Source organism: Balearica regulorum, chromosome 4 (assembly GCF_011004875.1).
Source record: "Balearica regulorum gibbericeps isolate bBalReg1 chromosome 4, bBalReg1.pri, whole genome shotgun sequence".
NCBI lineage: Eukaryota > Metazoa > Chordata > Aves > Gruiformes > Gruidae > Balearica > Balearica regulorum.
In genome coordinates, this window is record NC_046187.1 from 36,994,058 (window position 1) to 37,019,437 (window position 25,380).

At 37.2% G+C, this 25,380-nt stretch overlaps 1 long non-coding RNA gene across 1 annotated transcript in view; it reads left to right on the forward strand.

The window, feature by feature from the left end:
- Positions 1-16,468: 16,468 nt before the first annotated feature.
- The window catches only part of LOC142601555 (uncharacterized), a 64,996-nt gene continuing 56,084 nt past the window's right edge, over positions 16,469-25,380 (forward strand). The window contains exon 1 of the long non-coding RNA XR_012835074.1: positions 16,469-16,706. This is a non-coding gene — a long non-coding RNA (uncharacterized LOC142601555). The remainder of the gene's footprint in view (positions 16,707-25,380) is intronic.

Genomic DNA, 25,380 nt, shown 5'->3' on the forward strand with positions numbered 1-25,380 from the left:
GCAGTTTTAATTTGTAGAATTAATTATCTTAATATCACCTGATAACTATGATGCCCATGTGATGGGGAGATCACAAGAAAATGAAAGCATCCACAAAAACACCTTAACCATTGCTATTAAGCTTACCTATATGTGCACATTTCTGGCATTCCAAATTACATATAAACTGGTGGATGATTGTTGTTATATTTGCATGGGAAGGTAAGGCATAGTGAACTGTCCCCTCAGGAATTTCTGGAACAAGCTGCTGATTGTTGTGTGACTACTTATGTGGAACAACATCGTGTTAGAAGTTTGACACCAAATGGAGCTGATCTCTCCTTGCCTTGGATTTCTAAATTCTACAGTATGCATAAGACAGACATGTATGCAATTGATAAAAGTATCATACCAGTCAGTCCACTTTCAGGAAGATTAAATTCCAACATAGTAATGGCTTTTTATAAAAGCTTAATGTGATTTAGATGAGGTTGTCCAATAATTTGTAATATACTTACTATATTTTAAACAATGAAATTGGACAGTCTTTCTTCAAATAAACTAATCTCATCCTTGTCCTCTATATGCATGGCTGTAGAGCTTAGAAAATCAGCAAGTGCACTGTGCTGTTAATGCCATTTATTTCTCTATATATTTTACATTATAAATATTAAAAAGGGGTAATTACCTGAAACATCAAAGTTAACTGATCTTTGTTGACAGGCTGTAATGACTTAAATTAGCATCTTGTCCGCAGTGCTCCCCTTGAAATGAAAGCAGTTATAAAAGCATATTCATAAGTTTGCCTAGCCACTGTGCAAATATTTTAGAAAATAAGGTCTTTGCTCCAACAAATATCAGTTAAACAGATACTGAGCCAGCAAAGACACCAAATCAAATGGAAGAGATAGGGAAGGCCGTTAAGAGAAAGGATTAAGTTATTCATCTCTGAATGGCGTTTCCATTACTGTGAAACTACTTGGAATGAAATGGGCAAATAGCTTTGTCTGAAGAAAAAAATAGCTGCAGTGTGGTGTATCATTTGCTTAGGTTATTATGAGATGACTTTGATTTGGAGGAAGGGTGAAGAAGAGTTGGAAAGGAATTTTAATCAGTGTTAGTAGCAAAAAAGAAAGGACAGAATGTGATTCATGCAGAGGAGCATAGCCTGGGCAACAGGCAGTTACACAGTTGGGCAAACTGTGAGTTAATTTCATTGAGTGTTGCTTTTTTCTTCCTCTTTCCAGCCAGGCTGTGGATATATAAGTCAGTGTTTGCACAGTGCCATATGCAGCCTTCTGAAACCTCCCTCTCTACTGGTTAGTGAGATTGGCAGCGCGCTGCTCTGCTCTGAACTGAGCATGGAGGAAAGAGGAAAGAGTTCACAGAAATGCAAAGGAGGGTAGTCTGAGGCAGGCAACACCGTTACGAGACTCCTGCGTTTGATTAGATTGCATTATCACTGGTGACCTAAGCACGGAGCCTAGATTTGCACAGGATGGTTTGACGATTATAACGAATGTTATGGGTAGTGGGACAACCAAACACCAGTGAAGGGAACTTGATTGGTGGTGTGCTGGAGGTAATACAGTGGCTGCTGCTATGATGTTCTCTTTTCCCTGAGCCATTGGAAAAAAACCTAGTTTGGCTTCAATTATCACTACGAATTTTTCACAAAAATGAAGCAGACAATGGTTTTGGAAAGACCTAGAAGCTTCCCTGCCTGAGAAGGTGCACCCTGCTATCTTCTGCTGTTGTGAGGAAGAACGATACCCTGTGGGGACAAAAGGAGGGATTACCTCGGAATGCCAGATTGCTTTTCAGAAATCCCAGTGTTGTTCTTGATATTGGGAAAGATGATCTCATTGCTGTTTCTCATTGATGGTCTCATTTCACTGTTCAGGAAAACTGTGAGAGCTTGTTTTTTGGGTTTGTGTTTTGGTGGGGTTTTTTTGTGGTTTGTGGGGTTTTTTTGTTGTTGTTGTTTTTTAAAACTGGTAGGGATCCAGTTACACAGAGAATGGAAATATGTTTGATTTCCTTAGTACTTGTCATTTTCCGGCTTTTGAATCTGTCCTGTACCTTTACCCTATTCATACCTGCACATACCTGTCAAACAGGTTGAGATAGGAATATATCAATTTCTCACTGGGAAGCAGGTATCCTGGTACCAAACAGGCACAGTAGTTTCAGGATGCCATGGAATGAGCTTTGAGACAGAGGTGCAATTTCTGCTTTTTTTTCCCCCCTGACATTAACAGTGTCAGTGGAAACTTCAAAAATTGCTCTGTGTGGTTTATTGCTCCTCTGTAGCATTTTAGAACCCTCCAATGCTGTGAGGTTCTGTTACATTCAGAGACACTGCTGTCTCAAGCCAAAGATTTTTTTTTTTTTTTTTTTAAAGAATAAATGATGTAAATTGAGTGAAATGTCAAGTAAAGCAGTCAGCAGATCTCTGTGAGCAGGGTGGGAGAGCCAGGCCACAACAGATATGACAGAGGTGGAGGAGATGGTTGATAGATAGCTGGTTGTTTGCTGCATGAACTGGAGAGGACAGACAGAGACAGTGAATTTCAGAGAGAATATTCAGTATTCTCAGCCTAGGAAAAAAATAAGAGAAAAAAAAATCTGGATCATAATCCAAATGGCACACTTGCCGTCACAGAGCATCCACATGACCCCATTCTACAATTTAGGGAGAGCTTGTGGTAAGGACTGATTGCTGCCTTAGGACTTGGACCCAGAGTGCTCTGGTGGTTCACTATTATGCTCGCTATTATGCTCTAAGTTGTTGAACTTTGATTGTTTGGGTTTTTTTTAATTAGCTGCTACCTTTCCTTTATACTTTTCTGCATCAGCTGAACAGCCTGTTCTACTGAGTTCAAAATAGTTTCACAACATCTTGTGATTTTGTACATCTCTAGTAAACAGAAACAATATTGAAAGAAGCACACAATAAAATGGTAAAATGAATGCAGTAATGTACATCCTTATTTGTAAATTCTGTGTGTTACTATGAAGCACTGATGTCAAACAGTATAATATTTTATCTATAAATATAGACATACAGTTGTTCAAGTTGTCCAAAACTAGTGAAGCAGGCATACAAACTGACTTTCATTCCCATGGCTGTGCTATACTTATAGCCCCTTGGAATTTGTTTTGAGTCTACAAGTCAGTATAATTTCTTGCATATTCCAAATTTAAGTACTCTTTTGTGCAGCAAATGTCCTGCTCTGTAATACTATCTTTACTAATGCTAATCTAAAATTGTAATCCAAACATTGCAACAGGACAGACTCTTATATCCCAGACATAAAAATGGTGTTTCAGTACTGTATTCAGCATTTGCTTAGGGTATCATTAAGGTACTTCAACTGGGTAACCACATATTGGATCAAATTTTGCCACCTAGAGAATAAATGTAATATATGTGATGGACAGAAATACCACATTAATATTCATACTGCTAGGAAGGAACAGAGCACCTCTTTATTTGCTTATTACTCAGCCAGCTTTGTGATGGGTCTTCAAAACAGGCATCTCAATGTAGTATGAGGAAAGTGAAAGATGTCTTTCTAGTTTACATAGCCTTGTTCTCCTTCAGATGGGACAGATAATGGTTGTATATGTTATCCTGGTGGACTTGGTTTATGAAACTTAGTTAATGTAAGTTAAGTTATTTCAAAAGCAATTCCCATCTCACCATCTACAGAAGCACCAAACTTCTGTCATCACAGTGCTAAAAGGCAGCTTGTCAAGAATATAAGTACCTGTCTGCACTGCAGGCAAAACTGTGACTAGGAGCAGAGAATGTCATGCCCCTGCTCCATTGCTCCAGGGCCTTACTGTCTTCTTTCTTTACATAGAGCTTCTCTGCTCCAGATGTTTGTTGCTTTCCAGTGGTGGTTCTAAAAATGTGCACCTACTTGATCAAGTTTGATACCAGTGTTTAGTCTCCAAGCATCAAAGCAGTGTGACTTTCATTTCTGTTATTGGTGAAAGAATGAATCACTCCAAAGTTCCCATTAACAATATTTACTTTTAGTTATATCTTGTTGCTCTGCAAGTCCAGTTTAACTAGCTGCTACTAAAGATACCTTAACATTAAACCTGAAAATCTCTTCTCCTTCTTATTGACATGCTTGCCTGCTTTGGAAGTTCTTTACCTATACATTGGACTGAGACATCTATGTAATGTTTTCTCTCATTTTCAAGCTGATACAGGACTCCAACAGTTTCAGTTTCCAATCTACATTACTTATGTATATATGCTGTAAAGGCTTTTCAGCTCCTGTGTTCCTGCTGATCTGTAATCAGGTTGCTCTGATTTTTTTACTGTGTTGTGATACCATAACAGAATATTAGATTACAGTGGTGTAATGTCAAACATAATAACATGAAAACATTTAAAACCTGGAGCCTGACTTAGCCAATGTACTCACATCTTTAAACCAAAACTTGATTTCTTTTCAGAAGGCTGCTTCAATGATTAAAACATTTTGAATGCTTCCATAAGAAAATGAAAATCACTTTTTAAAAAGCAGACTTTTCAAACAATTCACACCTTTATGAATCAGACATTTTGTGCACTCTGGAGCAGTATATGAATAGATTAGATTCTTGCTAGAAGTGATTTAATAAGTCGGACTGGCAAATGCTGAATCAGACAGAATTTAAAAGTCTTAAATAAGCCAGGATAGTGTTTCCTATATCAGACCCTGTGTTTGCTTTCTTCTATCTTTTATCTTTTGCATGTTAAAATCTCAGAACCACTACAGCTCAGACACGTAGAATAATTTTAGTGAGAAAGTGGATCTCAAGACTGGGGCTAGAGCAAAGCCCGAATGAATCCTATGTTCGGATAAGTTTCTTGCCTTTCTCACGGAGTATGCTTTGCTACTTAATTAATTTTAGAATTGTGGCAAAAGCATGGGCATAAAAATGCATGTATATGTGAAAAAAAGATGACAATGACAATTTTATTGTTAGGGGTTTGCTTGAAAGCTGTCATTTTCAGGTTCAGATACCAGAAAAAAACCCTATTAGCTACCATATATTCAAAATAGGTATTCTTATTCTTTGCAAGTTCTCTCAGGCTAGATTTACATTGCATGGAGTCCTCTTACCCTGAAAAAATAATCACTATATCTTCTTTCCAGTGTAGGTTTTACCCATTTACAGCCAATCTGCAACAGCTGTTATAGGTTCCCAGAGATTCATTCTTAGATTTCTTTTTATTTTTGCTTTGCTATCACTAACCATTTATACTGCCTGCCTTTGACTTTTTTCCCAAGCAGTGAAAAATGTTAATATCTTCACATGGTCAGAAAAACCTGGCAGATCACTGTAAAGAGTATCCAAAGTGACAACCCCTCAAATACGTGTGTGTGTGTTTGTATATATATGTATGCATAATGTACATATTTAAGTGCATGCCCAAATTTTAAAGCTAGGCAATGCTAGCCCCAGTGATACGTATTTATGATGAGCAAACCCGGCAAAAAGACTGGAGAGAAGGTACTGGGGGGAAAAAATCCAACACAACAACAAAACCTGACCTTATTTAACATTGTTGGCTAAGGGAATTATTGCATGAGCTTATGCGGAGCGTCAGCCCTCTGAAAAGACAAGGGTTTCAGAAGCTGCAGGAAATGGCAAAACATTCCAAGTGGCAGGCAAGAGTAAATAAAGCAGGACACAGCTGGATGTTAGTTGAAAGCAAGCCTTTCCACATTGGAGGTCATTCAAGCTTTTGCATGTTCCTTGTGTAGGAATGGCATCACTCCCTACATAAATCTTGGGAAAGAGCACCCTGTAATGGTTAAATGGTCTAGAGAATAAAGTTAGCAGTTTGGGACTGAGACAGTAGATTTTCTTCAGTTCAGTTACTGAAATGAGAAAAAAAGTAGGGCAGGTACTGTCTCGCAACAGCTTAAAACCAAAATTTTTTCCATTAGTGAAAGAAGGCAAAAAACCCAGAATGATTCACTTTCTCTTAGAAAACGATTCTGACTGTTCTGAGGAAATGTAACTATCTTTGAAAGGGGAAACTGTCATTTTTTTGGCAATTTTAAAACAGAATTTTTTTATGAAATATTTTTTGGCTATAAAGATATACTAAACTTGACTTAAATTCACAAGGGTAAACAGTTGAAACTCCTCTCAGTTTTGTTATAGAAATGCAGACTTACCAAGTTTCAGTTGCTGCTTTTCAAGGCAATTACAACATACCAGATGTCAGTCAAAGAAGCTGGAAGAAATTATAGCGTTGGAAAAAGACCGTTTAAAAACTACCTGTTTGGCCTACCTACTGCTGTCATGGCAAATCCTCCGCTCCTTCAGTGAACTCCACTTGGATGGCTGTGTGCGCTCATGTTGAAAGACCCATTAAAATCAAGGGAGAGCCTGTAGAGGCTCAGGAGTTTGCAAGTGTAGAGTTTACTGCTGCATTACTGACTAAACTACCCCTCTAAGGCAGGTATGGCTAAAAAATAGATGGATCTCTGAAAGTGCCATATGCAAAAGGTCTCAATTCATTATTTCACCTTATTAAGTAAGCAATGTAATCCAGAATGAAAGAAAGAATTAAAAATAGAGTCATGATGGAAAGTTAAAATGTTCTGGCATGCTTTGTATTAGTGTGAGTTACCTCCTTTTAGAACTTCAGGTTTACTCTTAATTTCTGATGCAGCCTTTTTCAGCATTAAACAAGAAGAGGTGCCAAATCTTTAGCTGATATTGGGATGAAAATGATTGATGGTCCTTGATATGAGCAGGATGATTGAAAGGATGCATTTTAATGCTGTAAAAATAACACCAAAGTATTTGCTCTTCTGACAGGCTAGATGATGTTTTCATTCAGCAGCACGAAGAGGGTGAGCAAATGGTTAACATTAATGGGATGGGAAAGCTGTGCATCTAAGTAGAGGTCTGTACAAAATGGCTGCCTGCAACCTCAGCTGTTAATTAGCTCCAATACTGGTTCAGCAACCACAGCCGTGTTTTGTGTGACCTCACTGGTGTGGCATCTGGGCAATTATCTTTGGGATAATGAGCCCCTTCATCCATAGCAGAACAACAACATCTCACTTGGCTTGTGAAAGATCAGAGCCAATCTGCTGCTCATCAGGGTGCCTGCCATCCCCTTTGTATCACACCTTATTTCAAACCTAACCTTTCACTTCCTACATTAATTGTTTTTAGATTAAAAATTAATGAATCAATTTTAACAGCATTGGGGGAGGAGGTAATAAGCACAAAGTATCATCCAAGCAGTAATTTGGATCTTAAATATTCCTGTCTGAGTTTTGAAAAGAAAGAGAAACAACATTCCAGATCACTGGTTACAAATTATCATAATTTTTTTCATCTATGAAGAACTGTAATTAACAGGAAGTATGGTCCTTCTTCCTCAACGGTGCAGTTTTAATGAAAATAATTCTTACTGACTATTCACATAATGTACAAACATTATAGAAACAGCCACCAAAACACTGTACCTTTTTTCTTATCTTTTTGTATTCCACACCATGATGTAGAGCAAAGCTTTTAAAACATTTGACCCTTCACAGAGGTTTTTCTCTTATTTCAGTTCATTCTTCAAGGGTAGTGTGAGGACTTGCTTGATTCCACTGAAATAATTGAACATGTTGTGGCTAAATTTCTGTAAGACTACTCTTTCATGTTTATTGATGAGCTATGAAGCTTTTCCCCTTGCTTTGAAGAGTGCTTATGAAGATGTGTTGCAGTTTCACAAGGTGTGGCAATCAGTGCAGGAACACGACATGAATTGCTAATGTTTTGAATTGCTTTGTTTCAAGAAAGTATAAATAGGAAGTACTTATAGAAGCTCCAATTCTGTCTCCATTCCCTAGATTTTGAAGAGTTTGTGGTTTCACCTTTTCTCCCCAACTTGTACAGTACAGTTAGGTTTCTTCTACAGACTTTGATTAAACCAAAAGAGAATTATGGTTTAATTTTCCTCATGGTCTGAGGCAAGGGCGCTTCTTCCAGCTAAGAGTAGTTATTGAGTTTCCTTGCAACAGCAGCTAGAAAGGTACCCATTGCCTAATAAAAGCAGCGACATCAAAATTTGTTCTGCTGTCCTCCTTTTTTTAATATAAGCTAACACTAATAAATCATCATGTTGTGAGACCTACAGAACATATCTTTGGCTCTGAAAATGTCTTCCTTGTTTTATTCACATGGCTGTCCCAAATATGCTTTTATGTTCATTCAATGGTAACTCTCTGCTTCTGGTTTTCCATGTCTTTAAACTGTTAGTTTCCTAACTCTGTTTTTTCTTTCCTTTGGATCAAACCAATCAAATACAAGTAACTAATTTACATTGTAACCTGCAGACTTTTAATTATCACACTGAGAAAGTGAGAAGCTAAGAGAGTAATATGTATGGAATATCTGCCTAAGAAAGTCAGGAGGAAATTTTTATGTTTTTATATATAAAATACATATAAAATTCTAAGTTGCCCTGATCATCCTTCTGCATGGCTTAAAAATTTCTTGGAATTTCAGCTGTTCAACCTTCATGAATGCAATAAGTCGAAAAAACCCTGCTATGGAGTTTAAATTACACAGGTAATTTAAAGGCAAGGTGTTTACCCTCAGAAGTTAACTCTATCATCGGAGTCGTTCCACAACTCAACTTTTTGACTGGTTTGCATAGTGTGTTGTGAGGGATGACAGCAGTGTTTTGGGAAAGGAAAATGTCACTCTGGACTCCCTGTGCCTATCAGCTAGTGGTGATGCCATCTGATGGCTCTTCCTCTCAGAACCTATCTCTCTTTATTTTGGATACCTAGTGAATGCAGCTTCTGTTGCTGTGCTTAAATAGCCATTTTCCTACATTAATTATCATCCCTGCAGTTCCTCCACTGATCCATTCCTGTGTTCTGTTTGCCCTTTCAAGTGCTGCCACAGCTTTGATGACGGGAGAAAAAACATAATCTGTTCTTACCTACAAACACTCTTCCTTTTCAGTGCATAGGCAATTTAGTATATAGGCTCTTTTGCCATTAAAATCCCCCTTATGAATCTTCATGAGACATCACAAATGTGCAGAGTGCAAATACGACGGAGCACAGTTCAATCAGCAAAGGTTAATGAAGACAGCCTATTAGTATCCTGCTGGGTTTGTTGCTGAATGCTTTGTAGTAATGCCTAGAGGCTTTGCTCTCAAGGGAGCCCCAGTACAGTAAGGCAGGGCACGCACCAGATGTGGACAGAGAAATAGAGACTGCTTCTAAGTTCATAGACGAGTCTGACAAAAGAAGTGTAATTGAGATGACTGACGTAAAAATAAAATTTAAACAGCATGCAAGGACCATTCACAAGGGTCCCTATCGCCTACTTTGCTATGGTGGCTACAGGAGTGGGTACATTATTAAGCACATGGCTTGAAAAGGGAGGCAGAGGAAATTCTGTGATTCAGTGAAAATGTGGTCCAAAAGAATGTCTCAGGCTCTTTTTAACAATGGTGGGGTACAGTCCCAGTCAAACCAGTATTATTCTATCTTTACAAAGGGACACTAAAAATAGATGAAATTTCTTCCTGTCAAAGTGAATGGGAGTGACTGGCTAAGCCTTATGCTCAAGGCAGGGAGTTGCAGAAGATGGATGCCCGAGCTGCAAAATGAATTCCCATTTCCTATATCACACTTCTACATGAAAAGCACCATTGTTCCTTGCATTCTGTGTTATTATAAATCCAAGTGCAGTGTCTCATATGAAATAGGAAAATCTTCAGCACAGTTGTTTACCAGTTTTATACTTTTTCTGAATTTTCAGGGCATTATCCATCTGTAATCAAACCCTTTATTTTGTAAATTTAATCTAGGTCTTGTGCATTCAGGGTTTGAGTCAAATCTTTCAAGGCAATGACTTGCTGGGGACCGCCCTGACCCCCCTCTGTTTTCCTTTCAATTTTGCTTGGAAAATATTTTGTTGCATCATTCCGGGTGTTCTTTCCTGCTTTTATAACCAGTATATTACTCTGTGTTTTTTTCACATTGAATGGAAATGTATTTAGCAATTGCTATCTTTTTTCTTCCCTTTATTTGCTAGTTCTTAGCCTGTAAAACATCATTTGCTATTTTTTTTTTTTAAGTTAGTTAGGTTACATTACATACACGGGTATAAATTGTAAAAGACAACTATTAGCCTAGAGCTTCCTATTTGTCTCTCACTTTAAACGATCTTATGCTCCTATGGTATTGCAGAAGAAGAAATGATGGCTAGTGCTAACAGGGAGACTTACAGAATGGCGATGCCAGAAATGTGTTCCCTGTTTCTGCTGCTTGCTTGTTCTCAGACCTCTGTGATGCACTGTCATACTTCACTGAAGTTTTCCAACCTGGGCTCTAAAAATTAGTCTCTGTAGTTGTCTATGGATAACATACCAGTGCTGATTTTCAGAGTTGCTGAATACACAGTTTCCTCACGCTTTAAATAATTGCAGACCTGTATCACCTCCAGAAAATCAGGTTGTTTCCTCTAATGCCAAGCTATGGATATAGACTCCTCATGGTGTGCATACATTTGACTTCACAGGTCATCCACCATAGTTATTTAAACTCTCACTCTGATGCATTTTTTTGCCTGTGGGGGTATTTTTCGTGGGGTTTTTTTGTTTTGTTTTGTTTTGTTTTTTTTCCCCCAGAGCTTGTGATTTCGCTTCAGGTCACTTAGGTTATTATTAATGGTAAGTCTTATACTGATAGGGGAAAAACCCCTGACATTTTAGATAAGTCAGGCTGAAGTACTCCCCTCCTCCTTCTGTCATTATCAGGGGAAAGTGTTCTTCTCTGCTGCCAGGCCAAATTCAAGAGTTTGGAGGTAAGTCAAGTCATCTGAAAGTCATTAAAGCCCAGGGTCTAGATGCTTTATGTACGAGTCTGGTAAGAGATGCTAGAGACCACAGCACAGAAGCTGAAGTTATTCAAGGTATTCCAGTCATTGCAGATGAGCACATTTGAGGATAAAAACCTGCTTTTGATTCTAGAGGTTGTTTGTGATGTGGAAGAGGAAGGCTGGTTTTGTACTGAAGTTATTTCTAAGGGGTGAGCTAGAGAGTAAGCTGCTTGCTGATAGCAAATGCCATCCGGATTGTCTGTTGAAGGCTTTCCAGATACTCCATCCTGGTTTTGAATGCCAGGGGCAGGTCTGGCCTGTCTTTTTTAGGAGCTGACTTGCAACTGGTGCTATTTTAAACAAGTCCTTTGTTCCTCTGAGTGCTGACACATGCAGGGTGAAGTATTAGCATTTTATAACATTGTGAAATGTTGGCAACTCAGGAACTCCAACTTCATGAGTCAAACACCCGAATTATGAAGTGTAACTATTAAGTTTGTGAAATTTGAATTGTTACTGAAACGTGAAGAGTTGTAGTTTCCAGGCCTCTCTGTGTTGTGATAAGAAGGGCTAGAAACACACTGCTGACAACCCCAAAGGAAAATCAGAGGTTCTTCAGCAGCTGATCCCCTTCAACTGAAGTGAGAGTAATAGAAATGCCAAATGTAGCACGGCCTGGTGACTCTGAAGATACCATATCTTGCTGCAGGAGAGCACTGTTTGAAGGAAATTTTTTTTTTTATTATTATGGTGCCAATATTCTGGCATCTGAAGATATCTTTCTCATGTTACAGCCATCTCCTGCCAAGCTGTGTAAAATGGACAGTTTGTGCCACATGGCTTAAATGTGAGGCATTGCCAAATGCTGTTGCAGAATGATTTATAGGAAAAAATGTCTCCTCCCTCTTGAGACATTCCTTGAAATGATAGCAGAGCTAAGAGCAACAGCTTGAGAAATGTATTTAACCTAGCAAAAAGCCCTGTAATTTGCAATATCTCTTTCTATGACATAGGATGACAACAATGCTTTTAAATGCTTGTGGCTATACATGTTTTAACATGAGATTAGTGTTACTCTCTTTTTAGGTATTCTAACTATATCAGAATGTGCTTAAAAAGCATATTAAAAACAATATAAGCCATTCATGTAAATATTTCTTTTTCCTGTGAATGACTTTAAGCATAGAAAATTCTGATATTTGAGAGATAACAAATACATTTTTAAAGAAACTACTCAAGTCAATGGTTTGTGAAGGAGGTTAACATAAGTTAATGCCATCTGGAAACCAATGATTAGATAAAGATGGAGGAAATTGGTGTGGCATAACTTTATTAGATGTTATTTGTCCATGACTACAAGTTTAAGCTGTATCCTGAGTTTACCGAAAAATCACCTTTATTTAAATTCTAAGTGAACATTTACTGAACATTTTTTCTGCCTAAGAAGTCATATGCAACTTCGTGAGCTTAGCAGGCTTGAAAGTTGCTCTCTTTGGAGGCAGGTCGCAGCTATGTGGAACAATAAATGTAATGATGGCTATAGTTTTTCAGATTAGTTCTTTTTGTATCCTCTTATTCAATCCTTGACGTCTAAGAAGGTTGAAAAGATTTTCACTACTCCCTTTCCCTGCAGTGGAGATCTTCCATTCTTTAGTTTTTATGATATATCAACATGTATAAGTTTAAGAACTCATCTTTCCCTACCTTCACTAACTCCTGTCCAGCTGATGCACTTCAAACCAGAGGTTTTTTGTCTATGTGGGTTGCTGGTCCTTGCTGAACATTATGCTAGTTAGGTCTGATAGCATTTACAGTATAGTCAAGCTCCAGCAAAAGACTGCCAGGTTTTACATATAATTTCTGCCTGTTTGCAGAGACCAGACAGACTCAGGTTTGTGGCTGTGTAACGAACTGCTGGATGTTTCTTGCATGACCTCATGTTCTCTAGTCAAGAATTTCAAATTAATTCTTTAAAAAACAACTATAACATATCCACATGGTTCCTATAAATTTAACAGGGTGTAATACACAATAATGCATGTGTGCAAACGCATGAGTCATGATGCCTAAGGGAACCATAACTTTGCATTTCCTGACTTTTGAGTGTTAAAGTGGGTTTTAAATTCCTATTCATACTAGCATTAATATAGTTTAGGGCAGCAAATACCTTTCCTGGCCCTCGCCCATTTTTCTTCCAGACCCCACCACCTGCTTTGCTGGTTTTTGGGGCGGAAATAAACAAAACTCTTAGTAATATCAGCTGATTCTTGCTCTACCTGTGTTAACAAATTCAGGTCATATTTTAGATAAAATAACCTTCAGTATTTTGCTTAGTTTGCACAGCAAGAATAAAGGAGAAGGTGAGAGAGCTATTCAGCTGTGGGTGCTTGTTAAACAGTGGGGAATGCAGAAACTTCTAAATAAAACAAATCATGCTTGCAGGCAGAAAATGTGAAAAAAAGTTTAACTAGAGCACTACTGCTTCTGTTTAGAGGGGATTTCACAGTGCTGTAATAGCAATTTAAAGGTTAATGCAGACCTGAAAATGAGGGGTTGTTTCAAACGTAACATGGTTTCCTCTCTGTGAATATATTAGTGGCAGTTCTGAACACTAGTGTCAGCAGTGAGGAAGCTGTGTTATTCTCAAAGGGTCTATCTGAAATATACTTAAAATTAAGATATCTGATGAGAAGATGATGGGCCTGGACTAGAATACTGCTTCTGGAAGAGTCTGGAGTTTTGATCTTGATACTGATGAACATGTTTCCTTGTTTTCTTGAGTTAAAATAAAAAAAAAAATTGATATTTGAAACCATGGTGATGGGGAGCACTATCTTCTGCCTTAACAGTCTCTAAACCATTACTGTAGGGATATAAAAAGGAGACTTAAAGAATGAGCTGTTACTGCCTGACCCATTTCCTTTCTGAAATAATGGCAGATGCAGCTGCAGAGTTCCCCATTGAAATTATCATCCTGGCACTGCATCAAAAGTGTAAAAATATTCAGCATTCTTAATAATTCTAAGAGCATTCAAATTTCTGGGTTTTTTTTGTGGTGGGGTTTTTTTCTGCTCCCCATTTTGTACATCATGCTACTCATTTCAAGGTAGAAAGATTACATTTTGGTTTGTCCTGTAAATATTTATATTTGGCCATCTTAATCACCGGTGGTCACAGTGGTTAGAGGCAGAAATTCTAGCCTGAAGTCAGATATTATGTCCTTAGTTCAGAATATTTTTTAATATGGATAGACAATTGTAGCTACAGCAAGATAATGCAATGCAGACTACTCTGTGGTAGTATTTTGTATGTTGAATAATAGGTTCATTAATTCTGGTAACCATTTATTCTGTTAAGTCCATTTCATTTTATTGCATCTTCCTAATTTTGCTGCTCCCAGCACTTGTGCTTACTGGGTTGGTGCATAATTGACAAAATGCCTATCATTCAGGCAGCTGATAATCACATTTGTTAGGATCCATGATCATACAGCGTAGACACACAATTACACAAGACATAATACCTTCATTCTATGTACTTTCATTTTATTATGGAGTTACTGTTGCTACTTCACTAGTTAACATTAAACTCCATTTTTCACTTTAATTCCGTCTATTAGTTTTGTGTAACTAAAGCAGCATATCTTACCTAGATTCACACCACATCTCATGTATAACTTCAATGTTTTTGATAATTTAAGTTCAACTTTTAGCTTTAGTTAAACTTTAGAAATTCAGGAACCTTTGTAACTAGTCCTGTTTTCTTCAGAGTTTTTTATTGTTCCCTGCGGTTTCACTGATGAAAACCTGAATGTACTTGTATCAGCCTTGTTTCTTAAGAAATGAAGTTTACATGTTGTGCAGCTGTCAAGTTGATCACTAGTATTTTTTGAACGCATTGCTTGGCTTCAGGCGTTATTGACAGAGGGTAGAGATCTCAAAGGTAGGAAAGGTCTACAAGCTTGTGTAAACTGGTGGCTGGATAGAAGAGGGAGATCCAAATCAGTGTCGATTACACGGTGTCAGTGGTGCTAGCCAGCTGTGAGGTGCAGCAGCCAGCCGGCCAACTCCGTGGCCATCAGTCAGGGCAGGCCGCGCTCTGAACTGGCCCCGGCACAGGAGACTGAGGGAGCAAAAGGGATGCAGTGGAGGAGAAGGGGTTAGAGGGTGGCACCACATGCAGACCCATACAGAACTGCGTGTCTTCAGTTCTGCTGCCTGTTCAACAGCCTCTTATGGAGATTATGTGGTAGGGTAGGTAAAATACAAAGGATTTCTGTGCATATATATGTAATTGCTTTGCTCACATTAGGTCAATAACCGCAGTTATTTTCAAATAAACCTGTGGTGACAGCAAAGGTAGTTTAATTAGCCACCACGTTGAGTGATTCTGTTGATAGAAATAGGTGAGAGGGAGACTATGGATGGGTTGGCTATACTGATAGATTACTTGAGCCCACGCCTTTCTCTGTAAAGGCACCCATATGGCTGCATGATGGCTTCATACATTAGTGGAACGATTGGTTTAGCAAAATCAGATTTGTAATCAGATTCATGTCACTAGATGTTATTGCTGAAGGGTTTGAGCATGTCACCTGCCATTCTTTTTATCCAAATTTTGCTATATCTTTATATCACTTTGTATATCTTTGTAAATTTTCTTTTCTTTTTGTCTAGGAAAATTGTTCAAATTTGTCAAAGCCCAGGTTGTTGTGATATTACTACTGTTACATATTGTAACTATTTACAATAAGAAAGTAGCAGAAATAATGTGGATTTTTGTGGATTCCAAATATGCTTTACAGAAAAAAATCTTCAGCTGGAATAATTTTAAGTTAATGGAGCTGTAAAACTGTGTAGCTACTAAGATCATCTATGATTTTTGCTGACAAAGTTTATTATGCTCTATTTTTGATAGTACAATATGCTATTACATTTTCCCTTCATACATATGCCTCTGCCTGTATAGTATGCCAAATAATGCATCGTAAAACATTCTACAACCTGAGGAACTTTGGGGATGCAGTTTGGTAGTAGTAGTTGTGAATTGCACTGCATGGAGTTTTCTACATAGTTCTTAAGTGTATTAAAATATTGTCACATGCTGAACTTGAAGTCTATTTGATTTTGTATGGGGACTAAAGGACTAGAGAGCTTATTATGTAGCAATGGGTGGTCATGTGCTCCAGCAGAAACGTTAGGAATACTGTACGTTGTAATCCGTAAACTGTTCTGAGGGCTAAACAGTGACTGTTCCTTCTATGGGGATGGACCTGGTTAATTCCTGGGATAGCTGCAGTTATGAAGGGGTTGATGCACTGTGTGATATCAGCCTAGCTTGGTTGGCAGCTGCCTTATGTCCTCTTCCTATGACAAGAATTGTTATGTGCAGTCTTGCAGCATAGGCAGGTTGCCCAATATCCATATTGCTCCATATCCCGCTAATGGAATTTTCACCTTGCTATACTTGAGATAGTTATGGCAAATAGTATCTGGCCTCAAGTTTCTGAAATTACAAATACCCTGAGGCAAAAAAGAAAAGAAATCCCAGGCTGTTGCTAGTATACATTTTGCAATTTGGGAACACTCACCAATACATTTTCATCTTTTTGTAGGGTGCAGCTGGTGCTATGCAGCCATATGGTCCATCCCTGACAATGGCTTTTTAAAGCTGTTTGCTTGCCAGCAGAAACAGGATATGGAAATGTATGCAGAGTCGTCATTTGAAGAAATGGTGTTTCCTGTGCACTGTGGTTCATGTGGAAGCAGAAGAGAATGAATGCCAGCATGCGTGCATCCTCAATAAGTAGGCATATTCATATTGCATATTTTATTGCTGAAGAAGTTGAGTCAGTCAAGGTAATTGATTTGCTTACTTGTGTCTTATTCTGGGTCTGTGAGAACAGCAAAGATTGGTGGATAAGAATTTTGTAACAAATAGGATATGGTCTCCAGTGCAAGGACAACTTCAAGATACAAAAAGGGACAGTTTGCTGCACGTTTTACACTGGAGCAGTGATTTGATTCAGCTGCCTGAGGAGGTTTTGATTTAAACTTAGCATTAAAATCAAATTAATCAAGGTTCTGACTATGGTCACACTTATGAAACAAACATCATTCTGAACTGAGGAATTCTTACTTTATACTTTGATATGTGACTTCAAATTTATGTCCTTCCTGGGATTTGTGAACTTACATGACGTTAAAATTGCAAAACATCCTTTTTTTTCTGTAGTCAAAGGTGATTTCAATATTTTATCTCCAGATTTCCTTGCCCTAGTTCCAAATTTTGTTACTCTGTAAGCAAATACGCTTCTCTACAGATAGTGAGGTTAAGAAAGGAGTCACTAGGAAACAGATTGTACTTCCCTGAGGCATCTAACACCTGCTTGATCATACAGAAGAAAGCTGAGCTTGATCGTAGTCTTTGAGAAATGTAATCTAGATGTTCAGAAATGTTTACTACTTGAAAGATTTTTTTAGGTTAATCAACTTTTTAAACTGTTTATAAAAACCTATCATAGGTCTCATACGTTTTGGTAGTCACAGAAATTTAAAGAAAAAAAGAAAAGACATTTTAAAAACTGTTTTCAGTTGCACTTTAATGTCCTTTTACATAAAGACTTTAAATTATTCTATTTCATAAAATCATAGAATGGTTTGGGTTGGAAGGGACCTTAAAGATCATCTAGTTCCAACCCCCCTGCCATGGGCAGGGACACCCTCCACTAGACCACATTGCCCAAAGCCCCATCCAACCTGGCCTTGAACACTTCCAGGGATGGGGCTGCCACAACATCTCTGGGCAGCCTGTTCCAGTACCTCACCACCCTGATAGTAGTGAGTTTCTTCCTAACATCTAATCTAAATCTACTGTCCTTCAGCTTAGGGCCCTTAACCCTTGTCCTATCACTCCATGCCCTTGTAAACAGTCTCTCTCCAGCCCATCTTCAGGTACTGGAAGGCTGCTATAAGGTGTCCCTGGAGCCTTCTCTTCTCCAGGCTGAGCAACCCCAACTCTCTCAGCCCGTCTTCATAGGAGAGATTATCTAACCCCCTCATCATAATTTTACCATCATTTAATATTATTCATAATTTAATGACTCTGATCAGAAATTAATATTATTCTGTCTTAAATTAGGCCTATTTGAAGGACATTATTGCAATACATATGGTAATGTAGTCTCATGAAAACTGACCTTTGGACTCAGCCAAAATCTTCCCCTCCCCATGTGCAACAGTTACTAGATACATTTATGTAAAAGTTGTGGTGGGCTATATGTGTGTATTTTGAGCTGGGTGAGTGACTACAACAGCAAAATGATTTGAGAGATAAATCTACGTTTAAATAAACTTATTGCTGAAATAGGTGAGAAGTAATAAACCAGGATTTCCACTAGGAAAATATGTGCAGGAAGTTAATACAGATAAGAGGAACTGATAATGTCATAATGTTATTGTCCATTTATCTATAACAAGGTTTTGCCTGTATTTCTGATATTAGTTGTAATTTTAGACTCAGTGTTCCGACAACAGCTGCAGCACAAGTATTCAATTAAAATTAATTTTGAAATATAAAATACTTAATTCCTTTAAAAAAGAGTTACTTGGCTTTTCATGTACTGTGCTTTTTAGTTTATAAAGTAATCTCCGAATTCTCCACTTTTAGAAAAAGTTTGTGTTTTAATGCAGGTGAATGCCAGCAATGAGGTGAGCATTCTAAGAGAATGTGGATTTCACACAATTGTGGGTTCCGGACTAATTGACAAAGAACTGAAGATTATATTTGTTCTGAATTTAGTGATGTCGTGGTTTAACCCCAGCCAGTAACTAAGCACCATGCAGCTGCTTGCTCACCCCTTCACCTCCCCAGTGGGATGGGGAGGAGAATGGAAAAAAAACCCTCATGGGCTGAGATAAAGACAGTTCAATAGGATAGCAAAGGAAGAGGTTAATAATAATAAACATAAAAGAAGTGATGCACAAATGCAATTGCTCACCACCTGTGAAAAACCCCTGATGCCCAGTCTGTTTCCGAGCAGTGATCCCGCCTCCTGGCTCACTTTCCCTGTTTATATACGGACATATGGCAGGGAATATCCCTCTGGCCAGCCTGGGCCAGCTGTCCTGGCTGTGCTCTCCCAGCTTCTTCTGCACCTGGCAGGGCCTGGGAACCTGAAAAGCCCTTCACTTAAGTGTAGGGACTACAACTGCCTAGAAACAACTGAAAACATAAGTGCGTTATCAACAGTATTCTCATCCTAAATCCAAAACATGGCACTATACCAGCTACTGGAAAGAAAATTAACTTTATCCCAGCTGAAACCAGGACAAGTAGTCAGAATCACAAGAAGTGCTTTTTGACAATTGTGGAGATGCTGTGTACCTCAAATCTAATTGCTTGCAGGCATTTACTGAAAATGACATTTGTGAAGTAATAGAAATGACTTGCAAATTTGGAGGGGATTTGGCCAGTAGTTCTTTCAAGGGAATAAAAAGGAATAGATTTGGGGAAATCTGAATTTTTCATTTTAGCATATTTCAAAATAAGGGTTCTTCCTTTTTCATCAATATGCAGCTATTCAGAAAATTGTGGAAAATTATAATAAAAATACAGTGGTGGAAAAAAAATATTTTCTCTCAATCCTTCCTTTTTGAATAAATTATCAGAATGTGGCAATCTTCTGAAGATGAAGAAAATTTAAAAAATTGTTTGTTATTCAGTTCACATAGCTAAGAAAAAATAAATACACTAAATCCTTTACCCATCTGGTTCTAATGCAATCACTATTATTCCATGTTCTGCTTAAATCCTGTGTTTAATATTCATTGTATATTCTCACCCTAATGAGTCATCACATTAGTAGGTGGCAACATTCTGTAGAAAGAGAGAGTGAGAGGGAGATGAAAGCTGAGCATTACTTGGGGTGATTAAAATGATAGATGTCTCAGAGCATCTTCTCTCTTTTTCCTGTCCTTCTTGGTTTGTTGGAACACAGCTCTCTTTCCTTGTTGCTGATAATATTACTTAGTAGTGAAGTAAGAATGTTTTTAAAATGTGAAAGAATGTGTTTGAAAAATTCAAAGCACTAGGGAAAGATCTAGACTGTGACCCAGTCACACAGATTTACTTGTGTACTCTGATTTTGCCTTCTCCTGAATATATATGTAATAACTGTCTTTTGTGAAGATCCCCAAAAAGTCAGAATGAAAGGGGAAGGAGATAAGATAATTTAACTGACTTCTCTGACCAAGAATTTTACTACTAAATATGGTATGTTCAGTCAGATTTAGAAAACAGTAAGTATATTCCTAAGTGAATAATCCACTGCCAAGGTATAAATAAAAACATAAATGTATTTGTTTAGTAGTTATTATTCCCAATGTAATATGACCAATATTTGTTTATAGCTGTTGGTATTCTGAATTATATTTTTTTGCTAGCAGAAACTGCTCATTCATGAAGTGAAATTACTTTATGAAAATACTGGTTACAGCATTTAAATGCAACCTGATAAAATGAAGAACTGGTATTAATAGAAGAATGATGAATAAATACCTTGCTAAACTGATCTAATAGCCTTGACTTATTTTAACCTTATGAATGAAGGAGTTTAAAATAAACTTGCTTTCATACAGTTGGGGTTTTTTTTGTTGTTGTTTTTTGGTTTTCTAAAATAGCTAGAATGCCAGAGAGCTGATTTCCATGGACTCTTACTGAAAGACTCACCCTTAAGCCTCATAAAGGTGAATATCAAATCCTTAGTCACTGCATGTGATGATTTTCAAACTAAGTTAATCAATACTTCAAAATAATTGAATTTACTACATACATCTCTTCCCAAGAGATGTATGAAGGATGGTCTGAAGTAAGCAGCACTGTGAATCTGCCATGTTTGTACTGACCATGTCAAGCATGGTATTGATATTTACTGAAATTAAATTTTAGGCTAGTAGGCTTAAAACATTTTAAATTTTCTTTTCACCTTAGCATACTGCTTTTACTTTGTCTCTTATCTACCTTGCTGTGTGGGATTCAGAGAGCTGAAGACTGAGGAAAAAATACATTGATCTTGCAGTTTACAGTTTATCAGAAGCACAGCAATAGCGGAGAATGTAGCTGGAAGGGAACATGTTTAGACTGTAGGAAATAGTCTGAAGAAGGGGAGGAAGATGGAGAAAAAGAAATAACAGTTGACCTCTGTGGGTCATATCATATGTAAGAACAGCAGAAGCTACTTTTCAAAAGGAAAAAACCCTGAACAATCCAGCCCTAGGGGACAAAATAAAACTTTCCTGGAGTTTGTAGTAATATGTGGGTAAAGACTAGAGTTCAGAGATAATCTCAGAATATTTAATTCAGGCATCAGATTTTGGAGTCATTAAATAAAAAAAATCCCTGAACAGTTGTGAAGTAAAAATCTTACTTTTTTACCATTAAAGTATTCTAAATTCTGCTGAAATGGACATTTGTTATTTGGTTATTAAGAAGTATTAATTTCACAAGATAAAAGGTAACAGATTAAGAAGTTATAATAGGAGATAAACACAAATCAATAAGAAAATTTTTAGTTCAACACACTCAAAGTTTTGAGATGTTTTATAACTGGAGTCAGCTCTGAATTTGGAAATTAAATTAATTTGTCTATGTCCTGTTGGAACAATACATCTTCACTGAAGTGGATGAGGCCACACCTCCTCTCAGAACTTGAAAGTTTTCCTGAATGCCTATGGGACTGAATATCTACCCCACAGGGGGATGAATTTGAACATTTGAAAATGGCCACTATCATTTTAAACATTGAATTAAAATCCTCTGAGGTTTCTTAATTTTAGACATGCTGACTAATCGGAGTCTTTTTCAACCAGTTTTTTTTCCTGGTTAAGTAATCTTTTATGATTGATTAATAAAAATATGTCGCACAGGCAAAATGAGAAGGAAAAAAAAGAAAAGAAAAAAAAAAGTTGAATACTCTCCTTACCCTAAATATGCCTGTCTGCTTTGCAGTTTCTTAATGCTAATATTAAATGCACAAAGGAAATAGCAGAAAAGGCTCTGTTCCAGTATTTTGCTGTATTGACATGAAATGCTACTGTAGTTTCAAGGAAAGCAGATTTTAAAGAAAGATCAGTCCTGTGTTTGTGAGGTGATTGTCCTATGCTAATTAAGTAAAATTTGGAGTTCTGTATGTCCAACAGTTAGACAACTTTGGAATTCTGATCAAAGCTCCTTCCTGTCTAAATTAGAGAAATTGCACCTGTCATCATATATATACAATTATCTTGTAATGATGCAGGAAAAATGGAAATATTTCAAAGTGAATTTGGAAATCTATTTAACAGAAATAGATGAAGACGAAAGTGGTGTGGAGTAGTGGTGTCTCTCCCTGATATGTGCTCTAGAAGATTTACTGAACATTTACAATAACTGCATGAAGATAGCAAAAACATTGTAAAAGATTGAGTATAATGAACAATTCTCCAAAACATTGCCTTTTGAGGAAATGTCATGTGGAAGCTGCAGGTGGTTCATACAAAGGGAGGAAAAAAAAAAAAAGAAACAAGGATTCGATATGTACTGGAATAGAGGGGAGCAGGAGATCCTGAGGCTTTGGGAATCTGTTGGATTTTCTAACACAGGGGAGGAGAATCTGCAGAATTGTAAAGGGGTGTTCAGGGAGCTGACCCATTGATGAAGACTGGTAATGACGAAGAAAGGAGAACTAGGACTGCAAAGAAGGAAAGATATCAACCAAACTTTAGCTGCAGCTAAAGTAATCTCTTCATCTATGCAAAAGGCAACTAATATTTTTAAGATCAGTGGACCATTACAGCCAGAACCTAGTTTGATTCAACATTGGGTTTGGTGTTAATACCAGTGGGATACAGGGAGATGAAGGTAAGGAAGGCAAGTTTTATGTGATGACTTGTTGTTTGATTGTCATATTCAATGATGTGAGAAAGGAAAATACACTGTTGAGACAGTTTCTGTGTTATTTTTTTTTTTTATTTTCTTTACTTGTTTCTCAGCTTCCTTTTTTTTTGACCTGCATTGATGTATTTCAAAGCATCTCCTTCTTCTCATCCCATAGAATTATGAATGAACATAGATGATGTCATCATTAGGTTTGGTGTTAACTCAAATATTAGAGGAACAGAAAGGGAGGCATAACATTTACCTGAATGTTTTTAGACTCCAGGGTACTATTTGCAGGTGTAAACTCCCTCTGATGCATGCTCTACTGGCTTATATCTAGCTTAAATTTGTAGTGCAGCATTTGTGCAGGAGGAGGAACATCCACCAAAAGACCTCTCTCTGACTGTGAATGAGGTATGTTATCATTTAAACTTGACTTCAGGCAACTGTCATTTTGGAGCAAGTTGTGGCACTATCAAGAATACAGAACCAGAGGCATCGCAGATGAAGGTAGCAGGCTACACAAGAACGAATATACCAGCGTGAGGAAAACAGATAGTGCCCCAAATAAAATATTATTCAGTGTTAGAAAGAAGTCCATACATCACAAATGTCCCCAAAGTGTAGAAAGGTTGTAACATGGAGCTGAAATCAGTGGTTTAAGCTCAGTGCCACTCATGACCTTATGGAAACGAATGAACAAAAAAGTCAGAACTATGGCATGTATTTGACTGTGGCTTCAAACTTTTCTGTGAATGATATCAGGATTTGTTTTATTGATGTGGCTGCTTTCTTGGTGATCAAAGCAGCAGAGTACATCTCTACAGGAATAGTTTGGTGCAAATCTAATGTGGCTTATGCATACATTAGTTATTAATTACTACCAATGGAATAACACATGTGTAACATTAGGACTCAGAAAGGACAGTCCGTGTAACTACTTACTCTTTGGGGTCATATTAAAAGTTGGCTATCTTTTCAGGTTATCCTGAACATTGATGAGCAATTAAATGGGTACATTTTGATTTACAGGGAGCCAAAAGAATGCTGAGCTGCAAATATGCTTAGGTTCCAGAGACTTTTAACAGGGGTATAAAAAGAGAATTCTTCAAATTTGCAGTGAGAAAGAAGACATGGGCTCCTCAAAAATATCAAGTTGTTTAAGAATTAGGTGTCTTCTCAGCGTTTTCATAATTTGAACTAACAGAAACATAATCTATTGTTCAGTAATCACAGGTGAAAACTAGGCCTTGTGGGAGTCGATAGAAATTCTGCCATCAGAATCAAGGGAGGTATGATTTGCATACTAATTTCTGGATGTGTATGCATTATAGTAATGAATAGGTATAAAATTGCATATACTATACTCTGGGGTCTGTAGCCTTGGATATGAAAAGGTTGAGTCCTAAATATATCTATTAACAAATACACAGATTTTCTGAGAAAATTCTTAGATGCAGAAATTTACTGCTGGCTATATACAGTATGTGTGCATATCAATTGCGATGACACAATAAGGAATGTTATAGATTTTCAGAGAAATAGTGTGATATCAAGTTTAAAAGGTACTTGAGGAATATAAACTACTGATGAAAACTGTATGCAAGAAAAAGTAAACAGTGTCTCTATGCATTAGAAGAATGGTGTTAAGAGCATTAAACGTGATGGAGGTTTAAACTAGCTGCATTAATGTATATATTTTACAATGTATATATATAATACAGCACCATTTTTAGGAACAATGAACAACACACTGACATTTTCTCAAGTTTTCCTGTAAGGGTATGAATTTGGAGAGAGCATGGATCACTAATTTTTTTCTGGAAAGCAGCAGAGGTGGATGACAATTCATATTTTTAAATTATATGGGTTTTTTTATGTGTTCCCTTTTTATTCACTTTCCATGTACATTTATGTGATTGAGTTTTGTTGGCATGGCAGTTTACAAAAATTAAGTTTCAAAGTCGTGTGCATGATGATGAAAAGAAAATGGATTTTAAATGTACTTGCATAAAGTAATCTGACCAGCAGTGTTTGCACATTCATCTGCTCAGGAAACAGGTCTAATGGTGATGTTGATTTCTGCCTACTCACAATGAGTGAAGTGCACAATAACTTGTGAGCTCTTTAAAATTGCCCTGAGAACTAAGGCATTTCTCAGAAGGTTTTAACAGTTGTGTTTGTGTTAGGTTGAGTGATTGCAAAGATCTTGTCATTTGGTATAAAATTGTTAGAAGGGTCCAATAACCAGATAAGCTGGAGAACATTTTGCTGTAACTTTAATGTAGATTTTATTTTCACTGACCTTTAAAAATACTTTTATTATTCTGTGTTACTTTTTCCCAGCTTCCCCCTACATCCTGTCCCAAACTCACTTGGTACTATCTAAAAGAATACATTTTCTGCCTCAGAGGTTAAAAATTAAAAACTTTTCTAAATTTCTCAGAATAGCCTATATTTTATACAAGTTATTTGCAAAGAGTAAAATTGCACAGCAGTTCTACAAAGCCTTTGGAACCTATGCATAGTGATCTTGATTTGCAGTATTCATATACCTTTCATGTGAATCTGATGAGCACAATTTAATTCTAACATCTTTTTAAAGGTCTTGATCAG